At 35.6% G+C, this 12903-nt stretch overlaps 2 non-coding genes across 2 annotated transcripts; both read left to right on the top strand.

Moving 5' to 3' along the window:
- Positions 1 to 11125: 11125 nt before the first annotated feature.
- Positions 11126 to 11231, top strand: LOC149150778 (small nucleolar RNA snoR97). The gene has a single exon (XR_016263876.1). It is a non-coding gene; the product is annotated as a small nucleolar RNA snoR97 (small nucleolar RNA).
- A 1253-nt stretch (positions 11232 to 12484) lies between these two features.
- Positions 12485 to 12590, top strand: LOC149150777 (small nucleolar RNA snoR97). Its single transcript, XR_016263850.1, has one exon. It is a non-coding gene; the product is annotated as a small nucleolar RNA snoR97 (small nucleolar RNA).
- Positions 12591 to 12903: the final 313 nt, after the last annotated feature.

Here is a 12903-nt window from a genome sequence, read left to right as displayed (position 1 = left end):
TTGCTTCAAGTACCTGCGTATCATCATCTCCAGGTATGCTTGCGTTTTTATTTTTCAGCGTCGGTAAGTCAGCTCGCAGCTCAGGGTTTCGATGTCATTTTCGTGCCAAGTTTTAAGCGTTCAGCGTTTTAATCGTAAAGAAATCGGAATTCAATTTGGCTTATTTTGATTTGGATTTAGGTTATGGTTTCATGCGTTTAGGTTAGCATCGATTTAGTTTTTTTTTATTTGTTTTATTTAGATTGTAATTTGTTAGATTTGTTTTATAAATTTTTGATTTTGTTTTAATGTATGATATAAAAATAAAAAAAATAAAAAGTCCATTTTTATTCAAAGTTAGAATTTAGATTTATTTCTTTTATTAGTTAGGTTGTAGTTTAAAAATTAGCTTTTTCATTTACGATTAAATATTGTTAATCGTTTTAGTTTTGACTTAGATTTTATTTTATTAGTTTTTATTTTATTTTTTTTATATAGTTTTAAAATTTTCTTTGGATTTTTAGTTTAATGTTTTTATAATAATAATAAAAAAAAAATTTAAAATTTAAAAAAAATTCAAAAAATTCAAAAGATTTAAAAAATTCGAAAAAATATAAAAATTTCATGGAAAATTTATTTTTGCCAGATTCAGTTGTTTTCATGTTATATCTTTCATGCTGAATTTTCAAGTCGAGATGCGAAATTAATATCTGGTTAATGGTTTATGATTCGTGGTGGTTCAGAGCATTCATTTTTTCGGTTGCTGGATATCGTTTTGGTCATTCTAAGAGCATTGTGATTTAGCTGATGATAAATGATTGTTGTTCATGCTCCATATTTTTATATCATTTAACAAGTAATCATCTTTTAAGGCACTGGTCTTCTAAATTAATCAAATCATTTTAGTGCTTATCTTAATCGTGTCTCGTGTCTCCCAACCAACTGGTTGACAGTTGGTCTCGTCATCTCTCAGGGACTACCCCCCTTAGCCATGGGAGACAGGCTTAAATGGAGGGATCGGGGATCAGAGTGACAACCCCCGGTTTGAGGGTTGTCGTGTCAATCCGCGCGACAACATTTTTGGCGTCATTGCCGGGGAAGAAGTTTTTCTGTCCTTGGTGTTTCAACATCTTTTCATCATTTATCGTTCATCTGTATATCATTCGTTTGAGCCGGCAACGCCAACATTTTTGGCGCTGTTGCCGGGGATAATTGTTTTCTCGGCGTTTCAACGACAATCTTCCTTCTCATATTTATCTTTTCATCTGGCCCGGCAACGCCAACATTTTTTGGCGTCGTTGCCGGGGAAACTTTGTTCTCGGTGTTTCAAACGACAATCATTCATCTTCTCATCTTTCTCATCTCTCAGTTGAGCTGGCAGATTCAATATTTTGGCATCTTTTCATCGCATATCAGCAGCGCCTCTTGGGTTTTTTTCCTGTTTGGGTGGCGACTCCACTTTCTCATTTTTCCCAGACAAGAAGCTTTCCTCATATCTGCTTGTGGTTACTTTTTGGATCCTAGAATCAGATTCATTGTTCAAGTGGCGACTCCACTTCTCTCATCTCTTAATTCTCTTGAGTAGAAATCTCTTTCTATCATCCATTTGATCCCTTGTTGTTCATCATGGATTATTCATGTAAACCATGTCATTTTACTAATAATCTCCATGATCTTCCGAAAGAGGCCATTTCTAAATTATTTAAGTTCTCGGGTGATGATCCGGTCGCTGTTAGACATCATTTAAACATGTTTACTTGTGTAATGACCATATATTGTAGACTTCCTCAATATAATCATGAAGATTTCAAGATGTGTCTATTTGTCCATTCTTTAGAGGGTGATGCCTTGCATTGGTTTAATAACTTTCCTAATGATTTTTTCACTTCTTTACAAGACATTCTCAATGCTTTTAAAGATAGATATGATAGTCCAAACAGCTTGCCTTCTGCCCCTAAAATTGTGCAACAGAAAGAAAGAGTTCAAGATCAGAATGTGTCATCAACCGGAACTATTGCAGATCAAGTTCATGATAGTAAAAAATCAGGGATAAATGACAATGAAAAGGAAGAGCAAAAACAAATAATACAAGATTTAATGATGTTGGTGAAAAATATGGAAAGCAACCAAACTAATCTTATCAATGATGTTAAAATTTTACGCACCCATCTGGAAAATCGTAATAAGGAGATTGAGGACACGCAAAATCAGCATGCTAAGGAAATTGAGGCCATGAAAACTAAACATAAAACCGAAATTGGAAACATGCAAGCGAATCATGAAGAAGAAATAAATTCCATGCAGCATTGCTTGATGAACATAAAGGAAGAAAATGTTAAAGTAATAAAAGACATGGAAGAACATCATGCCAGACAAATTAGTGCTATAAAGGTTGAACACTCTAGACAGATGGATGCCATTAGAATACAGGTTCAAAAGTTTCAGCAATTGGAAAATGAAAGAAACCAGATAACATCAATAGATCAGGAGCCTTCTCATTTGTTGCAACAAGCTCCATCTTATTATGAGGAGGTTATTAGTTCAGTTGAAAGATGGTTGATTGAAGATGAACTTAAGAATGATAAAGATCAGATGCGGGCTAAAGAGAGACATATTACGCATGCTTCATCTGATAGTTTCGAGACAGAAAGTTCCAGCTCATCAGTAATTCATCCTGCCAGAAAGAAAAAGCGCAAGAGGAAGAAAATGAGAAGAATATTTGACGCATCAGACGGCCGCGAGCTGCTTGATTTTCGGATAGGAAAAATTCCTACCATATGCAAAATTGGACATGGCACATCTGACAAGCAGCCGACAGATTTGCCTGAAAGCAGGCAAATGCTCAGTATGCACTATATTGAACACATCTGATGCCGTGGGGCATTTTTTGTATTGTATTTCTAACTCTACTCCTCGTCTTTTCAGCGTTTCATTTCTGTTTTAGGATTAGATTTACTTTTCATGTTATTAGATAGTTAATAAATGAAGAGCTTTTATGTGCTTAATGTATATGCTGATTTTTTGGATGGACGCTACTTATTTTTTGTGTTGTATGGATGCAGATTCTGGATTCTCACATTCCTGCAAGCAGCAACGTGTCCCCAAGTAGAGCCAGATGTTGACCTCTACTGGTCAACTACCCATGCAGTACATCCCCCTTTTTTTTTTGGCAAAAAGGGGCAGCACCTGATCAACATGTCCGTGCCATCCTGCCATCATCAGCAACTTGATCTTTTTGATTGTAAACCCAGTCTGCATGTATTGATTGTAAATAATCTTAGCAGATATGAGTCATGTATGTAATTTGCCTAGGTGGACCTAACTTTCTGATGATAATCTACGTCCTGGAAGGTTTTTCGTCTCACCGATCCACGGATCGGCAGAGTTTTCCTTCAAACCTGACCCCAAAGCCGGGATTGATTTTGTCATTGGAATTTTAGGAGAATCCTAGTGTGTTGATCTGCTAGATTATAGTTGTGTCGCAGAACTGGGTGATTTGTGAGGGTCTATGTTAAAGGGGTTTTCTCCCTTAAGATGTAAATTGTAAAAGTCATGATGTAATGTGTCCTGAGGGTTGAAAAATGTTTTAAATCCCCTCATGAGTCCTAGGTCCTAGGTCCTAGGTGATGTTTCCGAAGGTTTAGTTCGATGATCCATTTTAAAATGAATTAAAAAATTAAAAAATGAATAAAAATAATAAAATAATAAAATAAGTAAAAATTAAAAAATGAAATATAAAGCAAAAACCCTAACTAATAAAGTAATAATATTTTAAGTGAATAAATCGACGGATGAGATCAAGAGATGTCTTGATCTGTTATTGCTAAATCTGGCATTTCAGGGGCCACAATTTGTACATTAATCAGCTAATCTAGGGTTTTGAAAATTTTGCTTTAGGGTTACAAATTTTTCATCAGGGTTTTAATACTTTTTTTGCTTAATGCAGTTTTCATTAGGGTTTTGTATTCCTGTGTTTGCAGCCACAGGGTTTTCATCAAGAGAAAATTTTTCAGAAAGAGATCAAAGCTGCCCAGATCATAGCATTTAGTTGCCAGAACTTGTACAAAGACAGTGAGAACACCCATATACGGGTCAAAATCGTTTACATCCGGCTGACAGCAATTTCAAATCTCCATATATCAGCGTTCAACTCGCTCCCTTCGTGGCTCAAGTTCCTCCACCCGCAATAAGCTCATCCAGATTGCACAAGCAGCAAATAGGCAAGCCCATGTACCCGCATGCCTCTCAAAGTCACCGCTATCACCTGTGCCTGCATTCACGTCAAAGAATTTTTAACTTCATTCACGCATTTAGTCTCTAAGCCGAGGTCACGAGTCTCATTTTCATCTGCCGCTGCCATCCTATATACACCCAGCATTCGAAAATTTGTTTAAATTCTATTGACAGGGTGTTTCCAGTTACAATCGATTTCTGCAGCGTTCTTCCAAATCGTAAATGCAAATGCCCTCATGATCTGCTGCGTGGTAAGGATTGGCGGTGTTTATCTTTCCATTTACAAACGCTCAGCCACCGTCTTATCCTTTCACTGCTTGTGCCCTGCTCACCTCGCCATCAAGAACTGGAAAACGCAGGATATCCACCACCGGGCAAGGTAATTTCTTCAAGTACCTGCGTATCATCATCACCAGGTATGCTTGCGTTTTTATTTTTCTGCGTCGATAAGTTAGCTGGGTTTCGATGTCATTTTCGTGCCATGTTTTAAGCGTTCATCGTTTTAATCGTAAAGAAATCGAAATTCGATTTGGATTTAGGTTATAGTTTCATGCGTTTAGGTTAGCATCAATTTAGTTTTTTTTTGATTTGTTTTATTTAGATTTTAATTTGTTAGATTTGTTTTATAAATTTTTGATTTTGTTTTAATATATGATATAAAAATAAAAAAAATAAAAAGTCCATTTTTATTCAAAGTTAGAATTTAGATTTTATTTCTTTTATTAGTTACGTTGTAGTTTAAAAATTAGCTTTTTCATTTACGATTAAATTTTGTTAATCCTTTTAGTTTTGACTTAGATTTTATTTTATTAGTTTTTATTTTATTTTTTTTATATAGTTTTAAAATTTTCTTTGGATTTTTAGTTTAATGTTTTTATAAAAAAAAAAAAAAAAAAAAAAAATTTAAAATTTAAAAAAAATTCAAAAGATTCAAAAGATTTAAAAAATTCGAAAAAATATAAAAATTTCATGGAAAATTTATTTTTGCCAGATTCAGTTGTTTTCATGTTATATCTTTCATGCTGAATTTTCAAGTCGAGATGCGAAATTGATATCTGGTTAATGGTTTATGATTTGTGGTGGTTCAGAGCATTCATTTTTTCGGTTGCTGGATATCTTTTTGGTCATTCTAAGAGCATTGTGATTTAGCTGATGATAAATGATTGCTGTTCATGCTCCATATTTTTATATCATTTAACAAGTAATCATCTTTTAAGGCACTGGTCTGCTAAATTAATCAAATCATTTTAGTGCTTATCTTAATCGTGTCTCGTGTCTCCCAACCAACTGGTTGACAGTTGGTCTCGTCATCTCTCAGGGACTACCCCCCTTAGCCACGGGAGACAGGCTTAAACGGAGGGATCGGGGATCAGAGTGACAGCCCCCAGTCTGAGGGTTGTCGTGTCAATCCGCGCGACAACATATATCCTACCAATAAAGTGTTTTTTGTTTGAACATGAAATGGTACTATTTCTCAAATTGAGACGACATGTTGTCCTCAATTTATGCCTTACAAAGGAAAAACATTTGGTGGTAATTCTAGTGCATGGAAGTTAGATTTGATACATCAATATTTAATGTTATTTTACTATTTTTACAAAAAATATAGTAACAGGTACATAGCGTTATCAAAAACGCATTGGAATGATCAATGATGACGAACATTTTTTTACCATCACCAAAAGTAACCAAAAAGAGCATTGGTGAGGGTCAATAAAATATCGTCACTCGAAGTGTCACCAAAGAGAGAATTAGGGATGGTCTTTTAACAACCCTCACCAAAAGTGTCACCAAAGAGAGAATTAGTGATGGGAAATTAATGACACTCACCAAATGTGTCATTGAAAATGGCTTTGGTGACAAACCTTAATGGACCATCACTATATACACTTTCAACAATGATTTTTTAAAGACCATCACTATATGTGACATTGGTGATGGACCTTAAAGGTCCATCATAGGCATGAAATCTCATCAGAAACTCATTGGAATGATAAATGATGATGAACAATTATTGACCGTCACCAAAAGTAACCAAAAAGATTATAGGTGACAGTCAATAAAATATTGTCACTAGAAGTGTTACCAAAGAGAGAATTAGTGATGGGCCTTTAAATACCCTCACCAAAAGTCACCAAAGAGAGAATTAGTGATAGACCTTTAACGACCCTTGCCAAAAGTGTCACTGAAAATGGCTTTGGTGACAAATTGTAAAGGACCATCACTATATACACTTACAACAATACTTTTTAAAAACCGTCACCATATGCGACATTGGTGATGGACCTTAAAGGTTCGTCACGAGCATGAACCTCACAATGAAATTTTTTCTTGTAGTGAATATATAGAAACCTACATTCATAACAAATGCATATACAACCACAAATTCATGATGACACATCCCACAACAACACCATCAACCTTCATATGTCGACATCACTATAGCCATGATCAACACCATACAAATGCGACAAGCGCATGGTCATACAACACAAGAGACACACATGAAACATGAATCCATGACAAATAGACAAACCATCTAGTCCAAGGGGTGAACCATGCTCTATACCACTCTCTAGCACCCTTCTCTGAAATATGCCCAAGTAACTGGCCAACCGTGGTAAACATGCAACGAGAGGCCACTGTGATCTGATTCAACCTCATAAGTTATGTTAAGGAAGTGGAACTAACGGAAAGACCCCATATAGACCTTCAACATCAACATTATGAACCCTAGGAACCATCCCAACCTTTCTGCCAACCAGCTCCTGGATCCCACTAAGATTTTGGACCACTTGACCCTGAGACGCTCCCATGCTATAGGCCTACCAGCGTCCAAGAGGCTCTAGGAACTCTCATGATGAGGCATGCAAGCATCGAGGAACTATTTTTCTCAGTGTTGTGCTAGCGTCCTTGGGATTTAAGTCACCTTTTTAGGCCTAGTGCCCAGGTCACTACCTAGAATTGAATGACACCTTCAAAACAGTAAAATAACAGAGAAATGATAGTAAAAATGCAAATACTTAAAGAATCCCTTTACTATACCACTACTAGCCATGAAAAGAATTTCGACAAACATATCGCGAATATGTGTTCTATAAGTATAAATAAAAAATATTAGCATATGAGTCTTATACTTTTTTGAGATTCGCTATGAGGTATTTTTTCCTTATCACTTTAGCTTCAGTTTCATCCATTAGGCCATAGATACATTTTTCATTCATATACAAGTAAAAACATGATGGGAACCATACAGAGCCACTGTCATAATACATATTCATAACCAACATAATAACAACAGAAATACCAAGGATACAATAGCCATAGAATCCACATATAAACCAATATAATAATCCTGAGATAACAAGGAGAAATAACCTCATATTAATGATGCAAAATCCAACTCGGTATGGGACTAGCACGTTCCACCCAACCATAGAATGGCTTAGCCAAATCTCTCTTCATGCATTCACCTTCATGCCATATTACAAGCATGAATGTGGGATCTCATAGAACACATCAATCCAAAACCATCCATGGATTTCAAAGGCGATCCACCTCAACCCATCAAATAATGATTCCACCTCGCGGATTGACATCAGAAAACCATCATCAGATTGGTCCCTATCTAAGCCTTCTAGGGCTTCCAGAGAATTTTTCCAACCAAGGCTTCCAAGACTAGTAAATCAACCCACATATTTTACTCAACATCTAAAGCGTTTATCCAACCAAGGCTTCCAAGACTAGTAACTCAACCCACTAAGGGATTCTAGAGTGTTTTTCCAACCAATGTTTCTAGTACTAGTAACTCAACCCAAGCTATTATAGGGCTTCCAGAGTGTTTGTCCAACTAGGGCTTCTAGGAATAATAAATCAACCCAACCTAAGGAAACAAGAGAACCAACCAAAAAAAAACAAGGAAATAAAACCACAATCTCCATGGGTATCTAGGAAATGGCAAGGCTAAGCAAATCCACTGTCAATCCCGACAATCTTCCATGCTAATGACAAACCATGAACAACAAATCACATGCATATGACATGCATGCCAAAACTAGTGAGGAAAACACACATGAAACTCAATACCTCCAAGGAAAGACCACAATAGTTGTTGATTTCGATGTCCTCTTGTGCTTTTCTACTCTTTCTTTGCCTTCTTTCTCCAAAACACCAATTATCCCACACTCCTCAAAGAGTGATCCAAGAAAACTATAAGTATCCAAGAGTATGAGAGAGAGAGAATAGAGAGAAAGCTCCAATGTTGGACTTACCAAGCTTGCCCGCTGATTCTTAGAAGCCATTTTATTAATGAGGCTTTTATTTTCTTCATTTTCCATTATTTTCATTCATTTTCCTCCTCAAATGAAACCTGTGAGATTTCACCTCCATTTTCTCCTAATTTTTATTATTTTCATACATAAAATGCCAATAAATGCCTCATGCCTTCCCAAATCCTTTGACATTTCATTTGTGAATTTCCTTAGCCATAATACACCAAATGAACACCCACTTGGATGATTTCCCCACCATTCATCTTGGAATATGTGTCCCATGGCTATGGTCTTATATATTTTTACATGAATTTTTAACCAGGGTTGTTACACAATTGAGGTGTTGCTTCTCCTTCCTATATTAGTCTCTCCCTATGTTGTAACAATTCTCCCCTTTCCTATATAAACCATGTTTCTTCTTGTAGCTAGGAAATTTTTGCTTTGAGTTAGTTAGCTCTAGCTGCCCTAGTGATTGGCCTTCTTATGGATGTTTGAGGCTTCAATTTTCCCTTTGCCTCGTCCCAATTTTCCTTCTCGCTAGCTAACAAATTCTTCAGAGAAAGAGTTTCACCAATTTGCTAGTGGTGAAAATTGTGGAAGAAGGGGTGAAAATGGATTTTTTTCGTTGACAAAGATGGATTTCTGAATAGATAAGTGCTTGAATAGCATGGAGGATGGATGATGGAGGTGTGGTATACTTCCTTCTTCACTCCCCTAACTTAAAATCTGACCCCTCTCTATGTCAATCACAATCCTGAAGCAATTTTGGTCAATCTTGTACCAGTTCAGGGCAGTCCTCTAAAACATTATGGTGGAAAATAAGGGAAAACTATGGTGGAAGCTTAATTAAAGAAAAAAGAATACACTAGGGACAAATTCCTCTTTTGGGGAGGGTTTGGACAAAAATTTCTATAATCTCTTGTAAAAAGAGGACAAACTCCTACATCTAATATCAAGAGAAGGGTTTTAGAGGATGAATGCTCATTTGAAGAGTTAATATTTGAAAGAAAATGAGTAGAATTTTTTTGATGATCCATAAACTACTGTGGATATTCCATTGGACAGTTTGCCACAACACATATGATAATATTATATTAAAAATTTGAGATTCCACACTATTACAGTTTTATTTAATTTCTATATTTTTAAAATTAACTGTAGCTAGTGCATGTATGTAAAATTAAATCAATGAGAAAAGTAGAGAATGAAAAAATAAGCTCATGCACACATAATACATAAGATATTCTCTGTAGGAAACCATTTCGGGAGAAAACCTAGCAGGAAGGTGAGGTTGCTTCACTCTCTTTCTCTGTCTAGAAATATGGCTGCAGTTATAAAGAAGTAATGTCTGTAGCCCGTGGGCTGCTACAATGCATAGATCCTCTCTGTGTGCTCTCCCTCTTATATCTCCTGGCTATCCTTTCTCAATTATGGAGCAAAATTCTATCGAAAGAATGGAATTCCTCTTCCTCCTAGTGGCCCGATTATAACACAGCCCAATAGCGTACTAGTGGTTAAGTTTGACTACATCAACTCTTAACTAGAGTTACAAATAGAATCTTCTAGAGTATTTTACATCACAAATATGTGTCTAGCCCCTTTTCCATAAATAATGGGGCTGACACGGCATCCTCCCAAACTATGGGTGTGAAAACAAGAAGGTCAACTTCTGAGTGGCATAACTTTTGCATACAGACTCAGATTGATGTGATTCTTACGTCGTTGGAAATATATTTGTGTGTAGATTAGCATGAAAAGTTGTGACTCTTTAGTGAAAACTTATTACCCCCAAAAAACATCGTTTGATTCCTCAAAACGCTCTCTGAAGGTTTCAGACCATGTTTCATTAAACTCGGTCACATGTTAAAAATGGTCTTGTGAGCTGATTCCTCTACTTTTTCCACTCCAAATGCATCGAAATGGATGACAAATAAGATAATGATACAATTAGGATCATCTGAGGCTAAAGCAACCCCTATCTCAAAGAAAATCAAATCCCCATAAGAATAAGAAGAGGTCCTAGTCAGTGAGGATTGCTTGGACTTTAGGGAAATACCATGGTCATGGTATTCATGAGGAAGGGGTAAATATTTGGCTATTTCAAAATCCTAATGTTTTTTGTAGAACTCTTAGTGGATTTATTGTGTCAAACTATCCATTATTTATATGTAATTAAATTCAAATAATGTTCTTTCTTCTATAACGTTTCCATAAGAAGTTAGCTAGTTACATCGTAAGGCGTTCCCCTTTGAAATAAACTCCCCTCTGAAGGTATGTGTACATTCATGGGCCCTTGATTTAGGTGTTAGATGATTAAAATAGTTTGAACCATTTTATTAATTCGACCAATATTAAATTAATTATAATTATAAGCCTCGCGACCTCACAACACAATAGATTGACCACCCTTGCTCTAAACTACTTCTTGCTCGTCTCTACTTCTAGGTGCTTCGGATCGACTGCCCTTGATCGACACTACTTCTTGCTTGGCACTACTACCTCCAGGTGCTTCGGCTCGACCACCCTTGCTCAGAAAGAGGAATGGATCTTTTTGAAGGAGAAACCCTAATCTCCCAAGTTCTTTCTCCATATAAATATGTCACATGCTTCAGTGTCTGCATTGAGTTTCAACTATCTACAATCTTCGTTTCAATGAAATGTGGATGTATAACTCACAATTTTTTTGATGTCATCAGCTTCGTCTCTCATATCCCTACGAGATTGGAGTTAAATAACATCACAAAATACAAGTCTTCATCTTTTTTCATTTGTTTACTGATATTTCATTTCAGTGGCTACTTCAACACTGTTGTATATGTTTAGGGTTTTCTTTCTCAAGAAAAGGTATGATTTGAATTTTCATTTTCATTCATTGTCTTATTTGGGAATTTTTTGTAGCAACGACTTGTCTTCTAAAGTTTTTTCAGTGTGATTGAGAGGTTGTTGTTGAGGGTTTTTCAATTTCTATGTTCTTGCTAAGAGTTTTTAGTAAATTAATTTCTAAGAATCGAGAAGTTTGGAATATCTGCTTGTATATCGTTTTTGTGGGCAGTATTAAGTAAAATCCAAACTTGTTTTGATATTATGCATTTTTAACGACAACCATTTCTGGTGCAGTTCTATATCTGTATTTAGTGTGAAAGAGGCCTTTGGCGATGTTTCTCCTTGTATTTTCTAGAAATTTGAAGTTATTTTAATAAGAACTACAAGTTTAATGGCCTTTTTTCGGGGTGTCAATTGTCTCTTATGGATAATGGCTAATTCTTTCATTATCATTATTCGATATTCATTCTACTTTGTTTAGGGCATGAAGCTTTGTTCATGCAATTTAAGTCTTGAACAAACAAATATTATAGTCATGCAAAGAGCTATGAATAAGTATATGATGTGGACAACTATCACCACAAATATCATTGTAAAACATGAAAGAGGTTTTCCCCCTTATAGATCTCGTTAAACCATATAAAACCCTTTATTAAGTTGCGATTACACACTATGTAATGCCCCTTATTCTACAATTTTATGCCTTGGGACTCTTGTAAATTTCTGTTTGCTATTGTTATTGTAGTATTAAAAGCCTTTTATCTAATTAAAAGAATGACTTGGGCATTGGAGCCTGGCACCAAGTTTTAACTATCCAACCCAGTTCTGATATAGAGAGAGAGAGAAAGCTCTGAGGCAGATTTGGGCATGGAGATTATTTCGGGAAAAAGCCCTTCTGATTATGGTAGACCTGCCGGGGAGGTTAGAATATAAATTTCTCTTCAATCCATTGCTAAAGTTCTTTAGTACTTTCATGTAACACAAGCATATATTTAAGGTCTTTAATCCCTTGGTGAATTTCCTCATTAATTTCATTTAAATTAACGAAGGCGTAACTTTAAGGTCTGAAAGAGAAATGAATCTTTTTGAAGGAAAACCCCTAATCTCCCATGTTATTTCTCCATATAAATATGCCACAGGCTTTGGTGTCGGCATCAAGTTTCACCTATCCACAATCTCCATTTCAATGAGAAGTGTGGTTGTATAACTCACAAATTTTTTGGTGTCATCAACCTTGTCTCTTGGATCCCTACGAGATTAGAGTTAAATAACATCACAAAATGCAAGTCTTCATCTTTTTTCATTTGTTTACTAATATTTTGTTTCAGTGTCTACTTCAACACTCATCTATATGTTTAGGGTTTTCTTTCTCAAGAAAAGGTATGATCTGAATTTTCATTTTGATTCACTTTCTTATTTGGGATTTTTTTGTAGCACTGGCTTATCTTTTGAGGTTTTTCTTAGTGTGATTGAGAGGTTGTTGTTAAGGGTTTTTATATTTATATGCTTTTGCTAATATATTCCAGTAAATTAACTTCTGAGAATCGAGAAGTTTGGAAACTCTTCTTGTATAATGTTTTTGTAAGAAGTATTAAGT

The sequence above is a fragment of the Pinus tabuliformis genome, chromosome 9, assembly GCF_031772625.1.
Source record: "Pinus tabuliformis cultivar Carrire ecotype Pingquan chromosome 9, CPIR1, whole genome shotgun sequence".
Taxonomy (NCBI): domain Eukaryota; kingdom Viridiplantae; phylum Streptophyta; class Pinopsida; order Pinales; family Pinaceae; genus Pinus; species Pinus tabuliformis.
This window is presented reverse-complemented; position numbering and strand designations above follow the sequence as displayed.